Source organism: Amblyomma americanum, chromosome 1 (genome assembly GCF_052857255.1).
Source record: "Amblyomma americanum isolate KBUSLIRL-KWMA chromosome 1, ASM5285725v1, whole genome shotgun sequence".
Lineage (NCBI taxonomy): Eukaryota > Metazoa > Arthropoda > Arachnida > Ixodida > Ixodidae > Amblyomma > Amblyomma americanum.
Window position 1 is genome coordinate 332,040,233 of NC_135497.1, and position 21,734 is coordinate 332,061,966.

Consider the following 21,734-nt stretch of genomic DNA (forward strand, 5'->3'; position numbering starts at 1 on the left):
AAAGCAGCAGAAACACTTCGTTAATGATCTTGACATACAGGCCATAGTTGGAAATTGAAATGCCCTGTTCTGAAAGAGAAAAATAACTGCGGACCGTGTGCGACCTATTAGTCGTGACCATTAGAAAAGTCCAGAGGGAGCGCTGAACTCGCATTTGAGAACGACGACGCGCAGAAAGGGCGGAGTGCTCGGGGCATAAGCCCGTCGGTTCCGTGGAGGGCAGGCGCATTTTCTGGGCTGTTATCCGCGGCACACTCCCTTCCGAAGACATACGTCGACAATGTATTCTCGTCTTCTTCCCGTGCCTTCTCATCGGTTTTGCCTTATTTGGCTGTCATATATCACGCGATAGCATAGAAGCCTCGCTGGGGTGAAAACCCGGCGACCGCCGTGGTCACACCTGGCAGGTGGCGAAACCTGCCACCTGCCAACTGTCCTCCTCTCCTCCTCACCCCACGAGTCCCCTCCCTCACATCCTGTCCATCTGCACTTGTAGGGGAGAGGAGAGAGACGCCGGACTAAGAATGACTCAGCTCATGTGAAAATGGCTAAGACTTGCGCAGCAAGAAATTAATATATATAGAAGGGATCAGAATAATTGAATCAGAAGTGCAATAGAATGAAGAGGGGAATAGAATTGAAAGTGGAATATAATCAGAGTTGGGATAGATTAGGGAGCGAAACAAAAATGATGTCGCATTCCTTCCTCATCAATCCAATTGACAGCATCTCAATTTTTAAAATTTTCTTTGACAAAAGGCTGCCGCATTATACTCGCGGGTGTCATTTCGGGCGGGTGCTCCTCTACAGGTTGTCAGCGAGCAAGGGTGATTGGCCTGCTTAGAATGGAGATCAGAACCGTCGTTGTGGTAGACTTCTTTAGCTGCACATGCTTCTAGTTTTATAGTGGCAGCCATTTTTAGGAGGACATACGCCGTGGACACACCCGAAGCTAGTAGAAAAGTCTCGGCACACCTAGCGGGCGCGCGCTGAGCAGGTTCGCAGCGCGCTCAAGAGATGGCGCTGGCGGCGCTCGCTGTAGTGTCGGCTGCAGATGGATGGATGGATGGATGGATGGATGGATGGATGGATGGATGGATGGATGGATGGATGGATGGATGGATGGATGGATAGAAAAAAACTTTATTGGCGACAAACTTAAAGTGTTCTTGACCCTTACGGGTCACTGGGCGCCGTGGTCGATCCTTGGTCCAGGATGCCGCACTTGACTGCTGCCATCGTGGCTCGGCGTAAGAAGAAATCGTTGCGTTTCCTCGTCCTGGCTAGCCAGCAAGTGCTCCCACTGCGTCACACTCGGGTGGTATATTCTAGGTTCTAAGTCTACCTTAGGGCAGGGCCATGTGACATGCTCTAGTGTAGGTTTACCCTGGCACCACGTAAATTCGTCTACATATTGTGCAGGGAAAATCTTGCGTTGTTTGTGCAGGTGCGGGTAGATACCGGTTTGTAGTCTGCGCCAGTCTACCGCCTCCTCTTTGGTTAGCCTTTTGTGTGAGGCTGCGTAGCGTTTCCGCTGACTTCTGTAATGATCGAGTATGTCTGAGTACGTGGGGGTAACAGGGTCAAAGGTGCCCGTGGTGCAATGTGTTGAGTCTGCTCGGTTGACGTACCCTCGAGCTAACTCGTCTGCTGCCACGTTGCCCCTCATCGCCTCATGTCCCGGAACCCATAATATATTTAGTGTATATGTGTCCTCTAGTCGTATGTAGAACATGATTGGGAATGCTGTGTATCCTGCCTCTGGTGTAGTTTCTGCATACTTGCTTGGAGTCCGTCACTATATTGAGGTGTTGTCCTGTTGCGTTGCCGTGCGATATTGCCAGAGCAATGGCGGCCTCTTCAGCTGCCTCTATGCTTGGGTTGTTTATCGTTCCGCTGGTTATTTCTTTCCCTCCTTCGTCTGTTACAACGGCGATCGTTTCGCGTTGGTATCTGTACTTTGCTGCGTCCGTGTAGACTACGCTGGGATTGTCGGTGAATTCCCTGCTGAGTGCTCGCACTCTGCCTTGTCGTCTTTCATGGTGTATATTGGGGTCCATGTGTCTGGGTATGCGTCTTACCCGGATGGTGTTTCTGTCTTCATTATTAATCTGCACCTTGTCTTTTTGTATGCCCAGGGGTAGCCCTAAGTTCTCCATTAGGTGTCTTCCCGTTCTGGTTTGAGTGAGCCTCTCTAGTTGCGCACTACGTTGCTCTTCTCGTAGTTCGTCGAAGCTGTTCGATACTCCCAGTGCCATTAGCTTTTCGGTTGGTGTTGATATTGGAAGTTTGAACGCCGGTTTGTACGGTTTGCGTAGTACGGTGTCGATTTGTAGAGCCTCTTGCTTGTTTATTTCGTGGTTGGGGAGACTGTACGTTACCCTGCTCGTGACGAGATAGTCTTCGAGCCTTAGGGTGTCCTGTTCTCTCATCACCTTCTTTTACTGCTGACTCTGCACGATTCTGGCGACTCGCTCTGTTGTATTCTTAATAGAGGCGATGGTTTTGCTACATCGTCCTGTGTTTTGCAGCCACATTCCAAGCACTCTGACTTCCGTTTTCCCAAGTATTGTCTCGTTTCCGAGTTTCAGTGTGATTTGGGAGTCGTATTTCCGTGTACTTTTTTTTTATTCTTACGTAATTCTGATTTTTTTCTGCTGAGCACGACAGTCCCCTGGCCCTGGCGTATTGTTCACTATATGGTCGATCGCTCTTTGTAGCTGATCTTCTTTTGCTGCTAGGGAGCCTGTGATTGTCCATATTGTTATGTCATCTGCATACATTGCGTGGCTGATGTTTTTAATTTCATCGAGTACTTTCGTGAGCCCTATCATCGCTACGTTGAATTGTAGCGGTGATATTACTGAGCCTAGCGGGGTGCCCTTGTTTGGCACCGTGAAGCTCTCAGATCTTGTGTTTCCGATGGCAATCGTAGCCGTTCGTTCCGTCAAGAAAACTTTGACATATCGGAAGGCTGTGTTTCCGCAGTTTATGTTATTGAGATCTTCCATCATGACCGCATGTCCCACGTTAGCGAAGGCTCTGTTTATGTAGAGCGCTAGTACTATGTGTTCTCTACTTCTTCGTATTTCAGTGAGGACTTCCTCATTTAATTGTAGGAGTACATCTTGCGTGGACAGACCCCTTCTAAAAAAAAAACATGCTGTCAGGGTAATATCCCTTGTCCGCCGTGTAGTTTGTGATCCTTTCATTGATCCCTCTCTCGTATATCTTTCCTAGGCATGAGGTTAGGGAGATTGGTCTGAGGTTTTCGATTTGGAGTCCTTTGCCCGGCTTGGGTATCATAATTACCTCTGCATGTTTCCATTCCACCGGCACGATTCGTTTTTCCCAGATTTCGTTTAGGTACTTGGTAAGCTCGGCGATGGCCGTGTTTCCCATGTTTCTAATGGTAGCGTGATTTATTCTGTCCTTTACGGCTGCCGTATTCTTTTTGGCTTCCCCTATGGCTGCCCTTACTTCCTCCTCGGTGATTGGTCTATCCATATCAGGGTTGTCTTCTCCTGTGTGACGTAACACCTGGTGACGTAACACGCGCGCACTCGGCGGCAGAGTGCGCACGTGTTACGTCACCAGGTCCTCCGCACACAGCTTCACGCGGGTGGGGAGGTGCCACTGACAACTTCTATGCCATAGAGGGCATGGCTCCGTGGAAGCTAAGGGAGGAGAGTAACTCACAGCGTCGGTTCTTCGGAAATAGTTAGATTACGCCTAATCTTAATCCCATCTTCTTAATCTTCTTAATCCCAGCCGCCCACCTACATGCTGCCCCCTGCTACGCATGCCTTCTCTTGGAATCCACTCCGTTACCCTTAAGGACTAGCAATTATCTTGCTTTCGCATTACGTACCCTGCGCAAGCCTATTCTTTCCTCTTGATTTCGACTAGGATGTCATTAACCCGCGTTTGTTCCCTCACCCACTCTGCCCGCTTCCGGTCTCTTAACGCTACACCTATAATTTTTGTTTCGATAGCTCGCTGCGTTGTCCTCAACTTAAGCTCGACCGTTTTCGTTAGCCTCCACGTTTCTGCCCCATAGGTGAGTACCGGGGAGATACAGCTGTTATAGTATACTTTTCTCTTGAGGGATATTGGTAAACTGCATTCATGATCTGCGAGAACCTGCGATATGCGCTCCATCCCATTCTTATTCTTCTATTTATTTACCTCTCATGATCCGGATTAGCAGTCACCTCTGCCCTGAGCAAATGTATTCCCTTGCCACTTCCAGCAATTCACTACCAATTGTGAACTGTTGTTCTCTTGCGAGGCTGTTGAACATTACTTTGGTTTTCTGCATGTTATTTTTTAGACCCACCACTCTGGTCTGCCTGTCTTACTTATTGATCATGTTTTGCAGTTGATCTCTTGAGTGACTTAGCAAGTCAATGTCATCATCGAATCGCAGATTACTTAGGTATTCTCCGTTAATTCTTATGCCCAACTAAAGCGGGATAAGCCACGACAGAATCGGGTAAACTGCGGCGTCATGAAAATCGGTCGACGCCCCTCACATGGAGGGTCTCCTTTGAGGGGCATCTGCCCCTTCGTTCTTGAGTTGTATGCGACTGTAGCCCATCCCTGACCTATCCCTCCTGTGCGGATACCATAGCGCTAGTCACCCCCCTTACCTCCTGCCCTTTTTGTGAAGATCGTGTCAAGAAACATACCTTTATCGTCACCTGCGTGAGTAGAACTCGTTGGGCCAGTTGATTCGCTATCGATGCGAAGAAGAAACTGCGCAAACGAGGCGCGGACGGAGAAGGGGCAAGAGGCAAAAGTTGTTAGTCTGCGTTTGTGCACGTCTTCGCCTCTTCTCAGCCCGTGTATCGTTTGCGCAGTTCCTTCTTCTCGTCAACTGCGAGGCCGGCCCGCGGAAACATAGGCGCAGCTGCTCGACCCTCCCAAGCATCAGCTCCGGACCCTTCAGCGCCTGCTCAACTTCCTTAGCCGTGTTCACATGAATGCGACAGAATGCGCCTTGAGTCAGTTTTTCGAGAAAATGAGCAGGTTTTAAGAAAGTAAGGAGTGACTCATCCTCTACTCACTTCCTCGACGTTTTTGCGCCTTGCCTCAAAAAGTAAACTGGAGTCGACCTCGGTCGCATTCATGTAAACGCGACTCTTGACGACACTATAGTCGGATTTCCCCGTCAAAGGACCACTTCCAGCCAGTGGCGTCGGCCGATTTTCATGACACTGCTAGTGTAACAACTCAGGGAGTGATAGATGAAAGGGGCTAATACCTTCCGTCTATGGTCGGGGATAGACCCCTCTCTACATTGTGGCGCCGCTCCCTGCATTGCCACGCTACCAGGGTCATGCATGAGAATCGGCCGACGCCATTGGCTTGAAGGGGTACCTTTGACGGGTAAAAGCCGCTGCGTTCTTGAGTTGCATCCGACTATAACAACTCTCATCAGCGCTTTAGCCTGGGTGTTAAAAATCCTCCCTCCTCCAGAGCTTCAGCCCAATGTGCTCCAGTACCTGCTCGGCTTCCTTCCCCCTTCCCCCCTCCCACAGCAACCCACCCACTAATGATGAACAATGAACCCTGCCAGGGTAACAGAAGAATCCATCAGTATTCCCCCTCCCCTCCTAAAAAAAAGTAGCAAAGAAGAAGCGTCAGGTATGCGCTTGCCGGCCATGCCACACAACACGGATTTATGCAGCACAGCGAAGAAAAATTGAATAGTATAATTTATTTATTTCATATCTCCTTTTTTTTTTCTTGGGAAGTGAGGCATGGGATGGTTGAGAAGAGTTCAAATCGAATTTAGAAAATAAATAATTACCCCCCCCCTTTTTTTTTCTTCTTACAATTAACCAAAAGGATTGGAATCTGGAAATCTGGAGCCATCCAAGCTTATGGTGAGGAGCGTGCCGGGGAATCTGATCACGATCGACAAGCCGTATTGATCGATCACGAACGGCAAAACTGCGCGACTGTGGGCTGACTATTAATTAACTAAAGAGGTCGGCAGTCATTGAAGCCTTCATTTCAATGCATGTGGGCAGAGGAGGTTTATATCCTTTCTTTTTGGGGGGGAGGGGCGCCTATTTGGGCTGTTTTCGTCAAAAAAATGGGATTCAGCATGTTTTTCCTGCGCAAGATTTCTCGCTTGGAGGGGGGGGGGGGGGTGAATGGTGCTTTAGAAAAATTTTACATTGGAAAAAGAAGCTAAATCCTTTTTTTTTTCCGAGGAAAACAGTCCAAGATACACTTAGTTCAGATGAGACAGCCCCCCCCCCCCCCTCCCTTCCCCTTCCCTCCACCGCCTCTGACTGTGAGGGAGGGAGGGGAAGGGGGCTCTTTATTTTATTTGATTAGCGTACAGTCTATCCGGCAAGTTCTTCTAAGAAATTGGATTGAAAATTGGTATTGAGGAAAGGAAATGGCGCAGTATCTGTCTCATATCCCCGCGGATACCTGAACCGCGCCGTAAGGGAACGGGGTAAGGTGGGGGTGAAAGGGAGAAATAGGTGCCGTAATGGAGGGCACCGTAATAATTTCGACCACCTGGAGATCTTTAACGTGCACTGACATCGCACAGCACACGGGTGCCTCCATCGAAACGCGGCTGCCGCGGCCGGGTTCGAACCCGCGGGACTCAGTAGCCAAACGCCCTAACCACTGAGCAACCGCGGAGGGTACTTCCTCTAAGAGTGCTAACTAATTTGTACTCCGAGTTGTGCCCTGAAAATCCAATCGCCTTCACAGGCGGTGATAACAGCAGCTCTCACCCAACACCAGGCAGTGGGCCAAGTCGCGATCCTGTGATGCGATTATTGTGCGGTGTCGAACCTGTCAGATTACCAGTGCTAACCTCACCAGCCTCGATGCATTAAGTAGCAAACAGTGGCACCCCGAATGACGGAAAGCTTTTGAAACTACCCTGGAAAATTTCTGTCGCAAGAGCTGACTGAAGTGCCACATGAAAGTTCTAGCATGCCGGACAGCATGATGAACAAATTATAAACCAAGAATCGCATGACAGGGCGGAAATTCTTCCCGAACATAACTCAACTCTTCGTAAAGCTATCGAAGCGGTTTTCCACTAATTTTGCTAAGTATGGATACAGACAGGCAGCCGTGTAGTCTATATATCATACGCATCGACAGAAGTCCTCGGCCAAAACTTCAGCAGTAGTTGGTAAAAGCTCTGGTTAGCAATGGTGTTGGTTTTGTTAGAGGTAATACCAATAACTGTGCCTAAATTCTCTGCGCAAACCGGCCTAAAGCAGTCCGTTGTTGTGCAGGCTGAGCTGCGATCCCCAATCATGCACCGTTTGCAAAAAGGACGCGGCGCGTAGAAATCGTTCTTCGTTGGTAGACGCCAGGGCTGCCTCATAATTAATTATCGCAAAAGAGCACGCTGATGCCAGACAATAGTTCCCCAGGTTTTAACGTGCACCAAGCTTTGTGCATTGGGCGCCTGAGTAATGGATTCTACTTCTAACATTCACAAGCCTGCACGGTTTTAGTGAAAGAGTGCGTGCAGGTAAGAAAGGAGTACGGGAAAAAAAAATAAAGCAGGAAGAGAAACATTGGTCTTGGGTCCTCAACCCGCCATTAAACCGCGGCGCGTGGTGCTATCGCAATTTTTAGCAATCTGAGACCATGTTTTCGTTGGTGCGCCGTCGCTAACAGCGGGGTTTGTATATTAGCGAGAAGTGCCGAAAGGCCAGAGAGTACACTGACACGAATGTGCCAGGAGGAGCGAGATAAATGCAAGCTCGGTCGCACGCACGGCAGCAACACGAATGTGGAGACGCGCACCCACCGAGAAATGAAGTGGTGGCATATGCAGCGCTGCGCCCTCCCCTCCTGGCCCCTTGCAGGGCAAACCGGGCCTTCCCCTCGGCCTTCGAAAGAGGTGGGGGCAGCAGCATCGGCCGGGGCGGCGGGAGCGTGCACACACGCAACGCACGCACGCACAGCGAGAACCTCGAAAAAAGCGGCAGCCTGCTCGGCGCGCCAAGTGGGCGGGGGCCCCGTGACGCGAGTCCCTCCTTCGCGGCTCCCGCGGCCCCACCGGCAGGCGGTGCCTGGGCCGAGCGCGCCGGCGGGATTTTATTCGCGACCGGGGCGCTGCCGCGGCCGCTTCTCCCGACTCGCGCGGCCGCCTGGCTGGATCAGCCGGCTGCTGCTGCCGTCAGCGCTCCACTCTCCTGTTCCGCGTCGCTGCTGCTGCTGCTGCTGCCGCCGCCGTCAGCGGCTGCTCTCGCGCCCTCCGCTTTCGCATCATCCCCTTCGCCGACACCGGCATCGATCGGCCGCTCTCTCGTCGCCCGGACTTTCCCGCCGGACAGGCCGTGTCTCTCGTTGTCCTAGTGTTCCTCCGCGGTGCGCGTCCGGAGGGAGCGACGACGACCAGCGCATCTTCTGCTCCGCCGCCGCTCGCCGCCCAACGACGCAAGGGGGGAGCGCTGGATACCTCGCGCCAAGGTGGGCACTCGTTGGATTTCATGCTGGCTGTGGGTGACGGCGTTCGAGGGACAAACGAGGCAATGACGAAGGAGCGCTGGCATTCGTCTCCCGACCATGCCCGTCTCGTTGCCGAGTGCTTTCGGATCACTTGTCTCTTTTGTTCCTCGCTCGCGTCTTGGTTTCGCTCCGAGCCGATGCTGGTCGGTGTGCCCGCGCGAGGGGCGATATAGAGAGCGGCGAAGGTGAGACGTGCACAAGCGCTCGCTAACAGCTGTTTAGGGAGCGCTTGTATTTCTCACCTTCGGATGCCTCGCGACAGCGTGTCAAGGTAAGATTTTCTTCCCTCCTCAGTCGCGTTGGTGGTGGAAACAGACTAGCTACCTTTGTGGTCCGTGACTCGTGCATTGTGTCGAGGGTTAATACTCTCGGATGAGAGTGCTTTCACTGCGAAACCACTCTTGCCTGCTTGAGAAGTCAAGGGCCGAGAATGCGCGCTGTTCGGGCTAAGTGCTCAACCCGCGATCTAAGAGATGCTTTTGGTGGAGAACCACGCTGAAAAAGATGTTGGACGGTTTGTTTGAATTAAAAGGCGATTGGGATACTTGTGTGGCTTTAAACATGGTTCGTGCACCCTGCAGGTGTAAACGCCCTATGCGGATGAACATAATGCCGTGTTCAATAAAGTGTTTTCTCATAAACAGCCATAGTAAGAACTGCTTGCTTTTCCTCTCATGCCTAAATAATACACTTCAGTTTTCATAAAAATAGCCTGCAAACTTCTTCTCTCATGTCTAAATAATACGCTTCAGTTTTCATAAAAATAAAAATAGCCTGCAAACTTCTTGAACATATAATCCTCAAGCACATAACAACGTTCCTTGAATGCAAGCACATTTTTTCACCTTTCCAGCATGGATTTAGAAAAGGACTCTCAACGGACACTCAGCTACTTGAACTAATACATGACATTTCCTTCTGCATAGATAACCAGAAACAAGTCGATCTCATATTCCTATATTTTTCGAAAGCTTTCGACCGGGTATCGCACGAAAAACTTATTCACAAGCTAAGGTACACATTACGCAATGCAGTAATTGTTAATTGGATAAAATAGTTCCTGACTAACCGATCACAGTTCGTAGCTATTAACACCGAGGTTTCTGGGCCAGTACCCGTGACGTCTGGCGTTCCCCAGGGGTCAGTTCTGGCTCTTATACTATTTCTAATCTTCATTAATGGTCTGGCTTTCTGCATTGGTGTAGACGTGAAGCTTTTTGCCGATGACTGTGTATTATATCGTCCAATCCACTCATCTGAAGACCATTTAACGCGGAATAGCTCCTTGCAGACCGTGTCAAAATGGTGCACTTACTGACAAATGTTACTTAACCTAAATAAATCAGCTGTATTAAGAATTACGAGGAAAAGAAAACATTCAGATTTCCAATATAGTATCAGTAATACCCCACTGGATGCAGATCGCGAATATAAATACGTTGGTGTGATGATGACAGCAGACTTCAGGTCGGACTCCCATATAAATATAGCATCACATCTAGCGCCCTAAAACGACTACTATTCCTTAAAAGACGCCTTCGACAAGCACCGTCTGATACCAAATTACTAGCCTACAACACATTTATCAGATCCACCCTGGAGTACGCTAACACAACTTGGTTTCCGTTTACTAAAGAACACATACACAAATTAGAGCGGGTGCAAAGGAAGGCAGTGAGGTTCATCTTTAATAAATACAAAATTACTGATTCTCGTACTGAGCTACTTAAGAACGCTAACATTCTAACTCCCGAATGCAGAGCCAAATTAGCGCGTTAAAAGTTCATGTATCAGCTAATTCACAAGCGGATAAACATAGCTATTTCAAGTTACACTAATTAAAATGCAACAGGGACCACAAGGCATAAGAATATTCAGACACTCAAAAACAACCATTTCGTACTGACTGCTTCAAATTTTCATATTTTCCACGACCCATAAGTGAATGAAATAGCCTAGATCCATCAATACTTAACAGTCCATCAATTGATACCTTTGTTTCATTGGTTGTGAATCATTTGTAAGAAACATTACAAAAGCCACCCCATCGTTATTTTTATTTCCTTGGAGTTTCGTCTGATCTAATCTCCTTTCCTTCTTTTTTCAAAATGCATAACTAATATGAATATGTGTATTTGTAAACCCATGCTTCCCTTTCGCGCTTTAGTACCCTGCGATTCAACCCGCTACAGGTTGCTGCTAACGCTAACATGTTGCCTAGCCTGGCTCATTCCAATGTGTTATATGTATTTGACAATGTGCCCTTCCTGCAATAATCCAGGATGGGATAGGCAGTATGCGTTAATCAGTAAAAATAAATAATAATACCGAGCTATGGCACACGAGACTAACGCTGCCCACGAGACTAACGCTGCCAAATTCAACGTAACTGGAGGTGTTCTCGTATCGTGGCTTACCGCCGCAGCTGTTATTTTGACGCGAGGCGTAATGCTAACACCTTTCTGTTGGTCGTCTATACTGAGTCGCCATACAAAGCTAGCCAGCACGCTATAACGCGCCCGCATATATCTGTACGCGCCTGCATTGCGAGGGAGCGTAAACTGTCTGTCTAAGCCTTCAACGTTCGGCATTATCGCTGCAGTTTCCGCATGCACGCTTCGGGAGGATGGAAAGCGGCTTCCGCACTCTGTCTGTCCCACAAAAGGCTGCACAATCGCGCTCAAAAAGGCTCCGATCCATCACCACGAGTGCACGCGCGGTGGTATAGGGGGCGTGTCATCAGCGCCCCACTCATTTCGGGTCGCAGACTCGACGGCATGACGTGTGTATGCACAGCCCAGAGCATTGGTAAGCGTTAGGATTGGTTCGCGCTCTAACTTTGCCTATCTCGGACAATCTTTAATCGACTGCGTATGCGCTTCGCTGTTCGTTGCTTGCGGCCACTGCATGCAGGCCGAGTGGTTGGAGTGGAAACCAATAGGCGACAACGTTGCAGTCTATAGATGCGCGCAGCTTTAAAAGGCGAGCATGTCCGTTCGGATGTTGAACTGGATAAAACACATCCGTGCAGGATATGACCGGAGGGGGGCTATGACGCAACAGCATAAACTACTGCCCGGAATATGTAAAACTGTTTGCTGAAAAGATTGGTCAAAGCAAGCCATTTTACTGCGCAGCATTTCACACTTCGTAACAAGGCCGCCGCGGTGGCTGAGTGGTTATGGTGCTCGGCTGCTAGCCCGAAAGACCCTGGTTCGATCCCGGCCGCGGCGGTCGAATTTCGGTGGAGGCAAAATTCTAGAGGCCCGTGTGCTCTGCGATGTCAGTGCACGTTAAAGAACCCCTGGTGGTCGAAATTTCCGGAGCCCTTCACTACGGCGTCTCTCATAGCCTGAGTCGCTTTGGGACGTTAAACCCCCATAAACCATAAACACTTTGTAACATTGTTTTCCACGGGTGTTTGCGGACACGTGAAATGTGACCGGGGTCGACACTTGAAGCAACGGCCATACATATATCTGTGGCCCTGGCTGAGCCTAGATATTCGCAGGCAACGACATTTCCTTCTTTTCGCGGTGAGCGCGTGGAAGCGGTGAGAATTTGAGCGAGCCGGTGAAGTCCTGAAAAAAAAGGAAGTAAATAGCGCGAAGAAGACGCTGCGGCAAAATACTGGAGCGCGTGCGACGTTACACCTGTTGTTTGCAGCTCCTTTCAATGTCAACTGAAAGCAGAAGCTAAGAAGCAAAAAAAAAAAGAGAGACAAGCAACGTTAATTAAGAAGGCAGGCCACTAAGAGCACCACCGTGCTTCTTTATTTCCGTGGATTTGACAACAAAATGTAGGCTGCTGACAAACATGCAGGTACGAAAAGGCTGCTTCTATTCCCTTCCATGGCGAAACTAAGCTAGAGAGACTTGCATCAATATGTAGCTGTGCCAGCCTGTGGGCTCTTTCAAAGTTAAACCGGATTCAAAATTGACACAGCTGAGATACAGTTGTAGCGAACTATCGCCAGCTCTGCAGGTAACATGCGCCTTGTAACGTACTGCTGCTAAAATAATAAACACCGACGGGCACATCTGCTACTTTCATTGTCCAATCAAGTGCCTCTTGAAAAGGTGGTTGCGAAACAAATGACGCAGCTTTCCGCGAGATACAATAAAGCCCTTAAAAACACTGCCGTTTTTCAAGTACAGAACCTTTGCTGACGCAGATACTGTATGCAGTGTCTCTGTCAGCGCGGTGCTTCGCACTCTGTTCCATTATTAAACCTGCATGCTGTGAGTCTAAGGTGTAGCTTCAATACAGCGCGCTGCATCTCCTGGCTGCACAATATTACGGCCGACAGGACGCGCCCATGCATGTGGCTGCTTGGCGGGCGTTAAGTGCATGCGCACTTCTGGCTACCGGAACTTTGCTTGTTGGGGAATCGCGACATTGACGACGGGTGCAAGCAGCAAAACTATTCAGTGACGCGGCACGGTCTCGTTTCATACGCCGCTATGTGTACGAACGTGTCGAAGGTTTTCGCTTCACCACCATATATGTATATATATATACACTATATCCATTGTGAGGAAGGCACTATGAACCAGAAGTTATATGTACGCATGAACGCATAAAGTAGACTGACAAACACTTAAAAACGTAACAAGGGTTTACTGACGCTTCGACTGAGGACCAGTCTTCTTCAGAGTTACACACACACACACACACGCACACACACACACACACACACACACACACACGCACACACGCACGCACGCACGTATATATATATATATATATATATATATATATATATATATATATATATATATATATATATATATATATATATATATATATATATATATATATATATATATATATATATATATATATATATATATATATATATATAACATGCGAGTCCCCTGATTCATACGGTAACATACGCAGCGACGACGGTGGCGACAAAGACGAATCACGTGCGCTGCTCCCGCACCGCGGGGCAGCCAGGGTCTAGCGTAGTGTAACCATACTCTTTCTTTTATTCAATTCTATGCTTATATAGTCCGCTTCGCCGACTGGCAGATCCCGGCAACAGCGGGGACGGGGTGTCGACTGCGCCAGAGACGATGGCAATCAAAATAGAATGGAAATGGAACAGAATCGTCATATTTTCCCGTCACCAGTGTTGCCTTCCGAGGAATAATGAGTATCTCCTATGGACGTGTTCGCGTCAAGTCGGCGTTCCACTGTATACGAACGAAGAAATAAGTGGGCAAAGAGAAAGCACGCGTGGCGTTAGAATCCGGCGATAGCAACAAGCGCCAGCTGCTCGCCTTTCTTCACACATGCGTCAACCTCGGCCGCCGCTGGAATTTGTTCAGAGATGATTCGAAGAATTTCGCGGTTCCCAGGATTTTAATCGATGGAGGCCGCATTACACTACAGGTGTGACGGAGTTTACGGGCGTGAAAGGTAGAAAGGCGCAAACAACGCCGGGGAGGTCTTCAAAGAGCACGAAGTTCTAATATGTTTTCGTTCGCTATACGAGAGAGCGACATCTTTGGCCCTCTCTAAAATATTCTGGCAATGTTTGTGCGCCTAAAAGAGGCGGGAGAAGAGTCGCGACAGTGAGGACTGGCGCGCGAAAAAAAGCGCGGGCAAGCTATGTTGAATTTTACTATCCTATCTGCGCTGCTGTTCCATGCGGCGTTCAGGAAATTGCAACAAAGAGATCATTCTTTGTTTGTTTCTGGCGAACGGTTTCTTCTGGCGCATTGCGCAGCAGCCAGAACTGTCGAGATTCAACTTTCAAATTTCATTTCACTACTGCGTTACAAAACTTGTGGATAAACCATCCAAATGCTCTTCGTCTAATCGTTATGACCTCCGTTTGGAGAATCCTCCTCGGCACCGTTACATTGTCCTGGATACTTTCTTTTGGCAGTTTATGCCGCGCAGCGCGTTTAAATTCGTGGAGTTGTGTGCATGCAGATTCGTTTCCCTAGTAGCCATCGACGAGAGGCAGCGTAACTTGCCTTGCACCCATCCTGCCTGCGTTGCAGTAAGGACTTAAAACGTTTACCCCTCTTTCGATGGCTGTTGTCTTCTGTCACGCACATCCAAGTGCATGACATTTAAGCGCGCATAGATGTAGCCCCCAAGCCGAGCTTCGTACGGATCGTAGTGGTGTAACACATGAATGTTCGCAACTTCGCCTGGGCAAGTTGGTTCGTAGTATGAAAAGTACGTTGTTGCGCAGCAAGACAAAGGACGAAACGCATGCATACGAAATGTATGCGCTCTGTACATGTCGCATGTGTTTCGCCCTTCGTCTTATTGTTCAAGAACGTACTTTTCAAAATGTATGAATGGTCTGCGCTTATAAAAAACTCCAAGCAGGCATGTATCTGAAATGCGTCTCGACGGAAACCTTGCGTGTAAGCGGCAGTGAAAACGCCTTAAGTCTAGCGCCCGTCAGGGAACGATCAGGAGAGGGGGAAGGGGGGTTATGGTGAAGCGGTGTTCAGTGCGAGAGGCGTTTCTACGCTGAGAAAATGAGGGTCTTTCTCCGTTTTCCTTAACAACGCAGTTGCTCATAGGCTGGGCGGTCCCCTTGCACACGCCTCTTCCTCAATCAGCCACCTGAAGGGAGCGGGGAGGGAAGGAATGCGCTTTTAGCCCTCCTCTATGGAGTGAAGCCCCCCCGGTGTTGGAGATGCCTTGTTGCGTGGGTGCTTTCACTCTCTCTTCCCGTTCCAGTTCACGCACTTTAAAAGTGTTCTTCGCATAACGGGAAAACTGCCGAAAGCGAGAACCTCTTTAGAATGCGAAATTGGAGCGCATAAAAACATTTACATGACCTGCCTGGGTGGATCGATGATGTGAGCATGACCTTTGAAACGGGGATCAGGCGGATGTTGCCAACCCATCTTCTTTATTGGCATTCCGTATTGTTCCTCACTCTAGAAATTGGTGGCTCGGGGTCACTGAGCGCCGGATGTTTATCTACTTCGCTTTTAAATAAACATTTTCAAGTGTGATATCTAACACACTCCTTCAACTACGGCGTATTTAACAGCGCACTAAAGAGGAATATGAACTCGTCTTTTTACCGCGGGAACTCGATCTACACGTTCCGGGCATTCATAGAAACTTCGAATTTTTGTCCTGTGCGGCCAATTTCCCGAATTAAATGGGATTAAATGTCCCGGCTCCCGCCTTTTTTTGAACTCAACGCGGTAGGTAGGATGAGTCAACCAACGCGTGGAGTGCCTTTGAACCAATCCAGTGGCGCTTCGCTTTCGCTTTTATTTTGTTTTTTAGGTTTCTGTGAATAGACAGTTTCAGTCACAGACAACACAGCCGCAAATTAGGCCCACGGAAATAAAAATACACGTGGACTCTGATTTACATATCACTCCGCCGATGGCAGAGCGTCAAGCCGCCGCGGGACTAGCTGACGCGTTGGTTGACTTCTCCTACCTACCGCGTTGAGTTAAAAAAAAAAAACAGGTGGGAGCCGGGACGTTTAATCTGATTTAATTAGGGCAATCGGCCGCACAGGACAATAATTCGAAGTTTCTAAGAATTCCCGGAACCTGTAGGTAGAGTTCCCACGGTAAAAAGACGAGTTCAGATTCCTTCTTTGCAACTTTAATCAACATTTTTAGATACCTAAAAACGTTGCCTTTAATATACCCTGCCCTTCAAAACTTTCGTCAACGGTACAAAGTACCCCCCCCCCCCCCCCTCCTTTCTGACCTCTTACTCAAGTTTGAGCGTCAAGCGCTTTCTTTCTTTCTCTCTTCTGCCGCGCCTACACTTCATTAGAGTTATTTTTTTTTTTCAAGTCTGTTAAAGCACTGAGCTTCTTGTACCTTCTGAGAAAGATGAATTCGTGTTTTCTCCGCACTATCTTTCAAACCCGAAGCTTTAGGAAGGGCAACTATAGACGCATCTGCTACCAGGTGAGGCATGTTACCAAAGCGTGTTCAATGGCTTCACTTGCATAGCAACTCGGGGGGCACGGATTGGCCTCTTGGAAAAAGTTTGCCCATTAAGTCAACCTTCTAGGAAGATCTGATCTACAGCATTAAAGAGTTTGCCATTGAATTTGACTAATCAGCTAAACGTTTCCTTGCCGATTTCATTCTTCGCCATCGGATACAATTCTCTAGCCGGCTTCCTTTTCATCACATTTTTCTAGCATTACTAGCAGACTGCCATCGACATACCTTACTTTCCGTTCGACTTCGTTTCCTTTGTCCCAGTTTTTCAATGTTTGTCTATTACCTGCGGCGCAACATTCTAAATCCTTTTTTTTCTATTTTTTTTAAATGTGAATCAGTGTTTGTGGTGCTCGAATACAGAAAAGTCCCATAGCTTTCCATATCTTCTTGGTTAATTTTTCTCAGACCTGCTTGAAAGCAGATTTTGCTCCGTGCTTTGATCCCCTGAAACTGTCTCTCTTTGCGCTGCTTTATTCATAGTTTCGTTATGCGCGCCTGCTGCCGACTTCGCAGCCGCTGTTGCTTTACCTCCTTATCGGAATTCAGGCTTTGGGCACAAAAGCTAGTTGCTAAACATATAATTCCGAGTGGCACTACTCTTTCGCACGCATTTCCGTTCGCACTTCAAAGTACTTTCTGCTTTATAGTGCCGGTAGAGCTGAAAGCGGGGTAGTTTGTAATTCATAGCGACAAAAAAAAAGGCGATAAAAAACAAAAGTCGCGGCAGGAAGGCTACACGATACGGGCGGTGACGCGCCCTCTTGCCGTACTGCCTTCCTGTCATCCTTCGTCTGTTTGAGCGCTCTATTTTTCCGTCGTTTCTGCGGCGGTGTTTTACTTGTGTTTTGCCATGATAAGCGGTTGGCGTTCCCCAGATGCACGTCGCCTTCTTTGGCCCATGCCTCGAAATATTTGTACTCCCTTACCCTGGGTCTCTGACGCCCTATTGTAATTGTGATGGTACTTCATTGTCGCCGCTTGAGTAGTATATTTACTCAAATCTTTCAAACCTGACTTCGTCTTTATCATCAGCCTGACTACGCCCAGTGCAGGGCAAGCATCTCCCATATCTCTCTAATTAACTCGGTTTTGTATCAGCTGCGGCCACCTTATCCCCGCCAACTTACTAATCTCATCAGCCCACCTAACTTTGTGCCGCCCCCTGCTAGGCTTGCCTTCTCTTGGAATCCACTCCGTTACCCTTAAGGACCAGCGGTTATCTTGCCTTCGCATTACATGCCCTCCCCATGCGCATTTCTTCCTCTTGATTTCGACTAGGATGTCATCTACCGGCGTCTGATCCCTGACCCACTCTGCCCGCTTCCGGTCTCGAAAGGTTGCATATATATGATTTCCTTTCCTTAGCTCACTGTGCTGTCCTCAATTCAAGCTGAATCCTCTTCATTAGCCTCCACATTTCTGCTCTATAGTGCAGTACTTCGCTTGGGTGCACTAAAATGAAGGCCTAAAGCTTCGCTTTCTTCTGCACAGGTACCTTGCGAGGAGTTGAATGCCTCTGAATGTCACCTAACGGTTACCTTGTCGCCTGTATAACGTTTGACCCGGACACACGTGAAAGGGCACACGTGCCAGCGTTGAGAAAGCCTGAGCGCGAATAACAGGCGCGATTTCTAAATGAATGAGAACTGAGTCACTGCGCGCAGGGCCTTTACTCCCCGGAGAGCCAGTGTTAAACGCTGCTCTGCGGCCCTTTCGCTCATAACACCGGAAAGACCGTGGTGTTTCGTATTACAGAAGTCCAAACAGTCAGCTGTATAAGCACACGCATTTGAACGCCGTGATTTCTGAAAGGTCGCCTCGGTCCAAGAAAACATATCCTCTTGTGGCCGCCCTATGTTGTGCTGCAATGTTTACTTGCGAAGTGTTGATGCGAACGATTCAAGATTGCGAGAGAGCGACTTTCCTCGCATGCGACAAAGAAACACACAAGCTGTACGTCACGGGCGGTTGACAGGACGTCTTCCGGGCTTGAGCAGATGTTTCTATTACGAACCCCCAAATGCTTTTCATCAACGTTTACGAGTGTCATGACTTCGGCAATGTCGGCCGCCAGGCGTGGGTGCACGTTAACCGTAACTTGCTGTCGGGAGGTCTTGCCTTTTCCCTCCGTCAAAATTAGCGCAATCAGTTTGTCGACGCGGAGATATTCTGTTGAGTTGCTGTAATTCAGTAATACGTATTTGCGCTCACGTCACGTAATGTTTTGCAGCAGGCTCGTAGTGGAAAGCCTAACCAGGAATCGTGGTCGGCACATCTTTTCCACGGATTTTATTCCTGGCTTGCTATTTACCGCATCGACTTGTGGGCACCGCTGACCAGGGCGACATGGCGGCGCTGGAGCCAGTTAAAAAGATCAACCCTCCCTTAAAAAAAAGAAAAGGAAACCTGCTTTCTATTCGAGTCAAATCGACTTTATTGTCTGGTGCCGCCACATGCTAGCCCGTGGGAAGTATTCGTCTCTGTACAAGAGTCATTTTGAATGCTGTACTGGAATTTGGAAGTATAAGTATATAACACTGCATTGTTCGGTTGAATCTGCTACATCCACGATGTCGCGCCCTTTCATGGTAGGATGCATTTTTACAAAAGAAACCGTTGCGGGCGATCATAACGATCATAACGATCATAGCGATCATGGCTGCTGCTCGTACTAAGCTACGGCAGCATATGTGGGGTCACCTGCGAAGCGTTCATAACTTCCACCTCATTCGATTACCAAAAACTAACGCGCTCAGTGCAAAACATGCGCACCGTAATAGCTACACGAATACGGGTGTGGAAGTAGCACTTTTCCGAATCCGAATCAAATACGATTAGGCCAGATTTGCTAACGATTCGAATTTGAATAGTGTAGTCAAAAAGCAAAGCCCATTGAAATCCAATAGTGAAAGAACCGAATTGGACTACTGATAAAATGTTTTGTCTTCATTCGCTAAATTCGTACAAAACGAAATTTATACCCAGCAATTCTGGACAAAAGCATATTTAAGTGCGAAACCGTTTATGAACGCAATATTTTTCATATAATTTAAGATTTCGCTATAAGAATCAATATATCCGACGGCAGTCTTGTATTTTTTTTCTATTCACGTTTTTGCTATGGTCAAAAGCGTTCCCCTTTGATTTTATATGGCAGTCATAACTGTTCGATCCGATCGCTGGAAACGCTTTAAAAGGAAGATTTTGCTGCATATAAGAATAATGGATGAGTATCTTGAATATTTCCATACCATTGTCTCACAATTTTCCAGTTTTCTAAAATTTTTTGGACTTGGACTTGGCGAAACAGCGAAGCAGCTAGCGACGGCTCCATCGAAAGGGCAGGCAACACGAAGTCAGTATATTGACTCTGTAACCATCACGTCATACGCGTATAGGAAAACTACCTTTTGCTGTTGAAGACGACACAGCAAACAAATGAGCGCCAAATCTTAGCTGAGGAGAGGGAGAAGCTTGGACAATGGCCTCCAATATCGGGCACGAAGGCTCTGTTTGGTAAACCTGGCTGAACCCTGTCACGTCGCCCAATATGTACGACCATTAAGGACGCCGGCGCGCAAATGGATGACGCCGCACTGCTGAACCATCCTTCCCGCACAAAATGCTGCACGGCGTCGGAGTTAGTCGCGTTTTTGAAAGTGCGTCGAAAAAACCACGGCACGCCCTATTCAAACTTCGTGCCAATTATTCGATAACTATATGCTAAAGCTCGAGCACATATTCGATTACTTTCGAGTAATTTTGGTCATGCACCATTTGATTCGTTCAGTGAATCGAGAAAAAAAAAGGTTATTCGATCCGCTATTCGAATATATCGAATATTCCCACACACTTGTGAGCGGAAAATATGTATAATATAGATATTTTTTTCACGCAAGGCTTTTTAGTCGTTCCCGAGAGAAAAATTAAAAAGCATGCCATCCGCAAACGCAGCACATGAAGCACATCTGCGTGGAACAACGTTTACTCTCGGTGCGAACGATATAGTACCGATGCGCTTGCCAGCCGGAACGACACCAAAACTTTCATTTGAAGGTGTAGCATCTTTCAGTTCCATAACTTATTTGAGGCACTTAGAGTCCGACAGGCAAAATTTATTGAACGCCCCGCTTACGGGTATACGATATCTCCGGTACAGTTATAATTCGTCTATCATATATACTTGGGACAGTCTGCATACTTCATTTGTAATTATTATGGAACCTTATGTTCAGCAGCGCGAGTACCTCCTGTCTTCGAAAAAATGTGCCTCTTACACAGCAGACGTGCATCGACTATCACGTTCGCTGCATCAAATTCTAGCCAGAACACCGGACGGGCCTAGCACGGTCAGCATGTTGTGCGGGTTCACACGCCCAGCCTTTGAAATGTAGTTAACGGTTGTTTGGCTTGGTTCATGGGGGTTTAACGTCCGAAAGCAGCTCAGACCAAGGGGGACGCCGTAGTGAAGGGCTCCGGAAATTTCGACCACCTGGGATTCTTTAACGTGCGCTGACATCGCGCAGTACACGGGCGTCTAGAATTTCGCCTCCATCGAAATTCGACCTCCGCGGCCGGGATCGAACCCGCGTCTTTCGGATCAGCATCCGAGCACCATAACTGCTCAGCCACCGCCCGCGGCGGCTCGCGTACCTGGAGCTGACTTATGCGTCGAGGGATCCTGTGTGTGTGTGTGTGTGTGTGTGTGTGTGTGTGTGTGTGTGTGTGTGTGTGTGTGTGTGTGTGTGTGTGTGTGTGTGTGTGTGTGTGTGTGTGTGTGTGTGTGTGTGTGTGTGTGTGTGTGTGTGTGTGTGTGTGTGCGTGTGTGTGTGTGTGTGTGTGTGTGTGTGTGTGTGTGTGTGTGTGTGTGTGTGTGTGTGTGTGTGTGTGTGTCGATGCCGCAAACCAATGAAAAGCTCGAGGAAAGTGCTTTCCCGAGTCAAACAATAGAAGCTGGTCGAGAGGCAGTAATTGCTGTGAAGAAGGAAATCACCTGATTGCGACGACTTCGCTGCATTGTGGTGCGGTTGACGTCTTCGACTTTATAGTAACTGTCGGACCACGACAGGGCTCAGCGGCATCCATAAGAAATAAACAGAACGCAAAAAAATTCGACACAGTCCACGCAACCACACGTTGCAGGAGCTCTCCGTCGAAATAATAATACCCGTTGCGTCCTGGTGCTCTAATGAGGCCCGACACTTGAGCACCCTACAGATATACACTGAACACTTTCGCGTCGGGTTGAAGGCTATTAGGCGA

The 21,734-nt window shown here is 48.3% G+C and overlaps 1 protein-coding gene across 1 annotated transcript in view; it reads left to right on the forward strand.

The window, feature by feature from the left end:
• The first annotated feature begins 8,096 nt into the window (after positions 1-8,096).
• LOC144115505 (LIM/homeobox protein Lhx9-like) overlaps positions 8,097-21,734 on the forward strand; it is a 59,204-nt gene continuing 45,566 nt past the window's right edge. The window contains exon 1 of the mRNA XM_077649913.1: positions 8,097-8,469. The gene's annotated coding sequence lies outside the window, so the exon portion shown is untranslated. The remainder of the gene's footprint in view (positions 8,470-21,734) is intronic.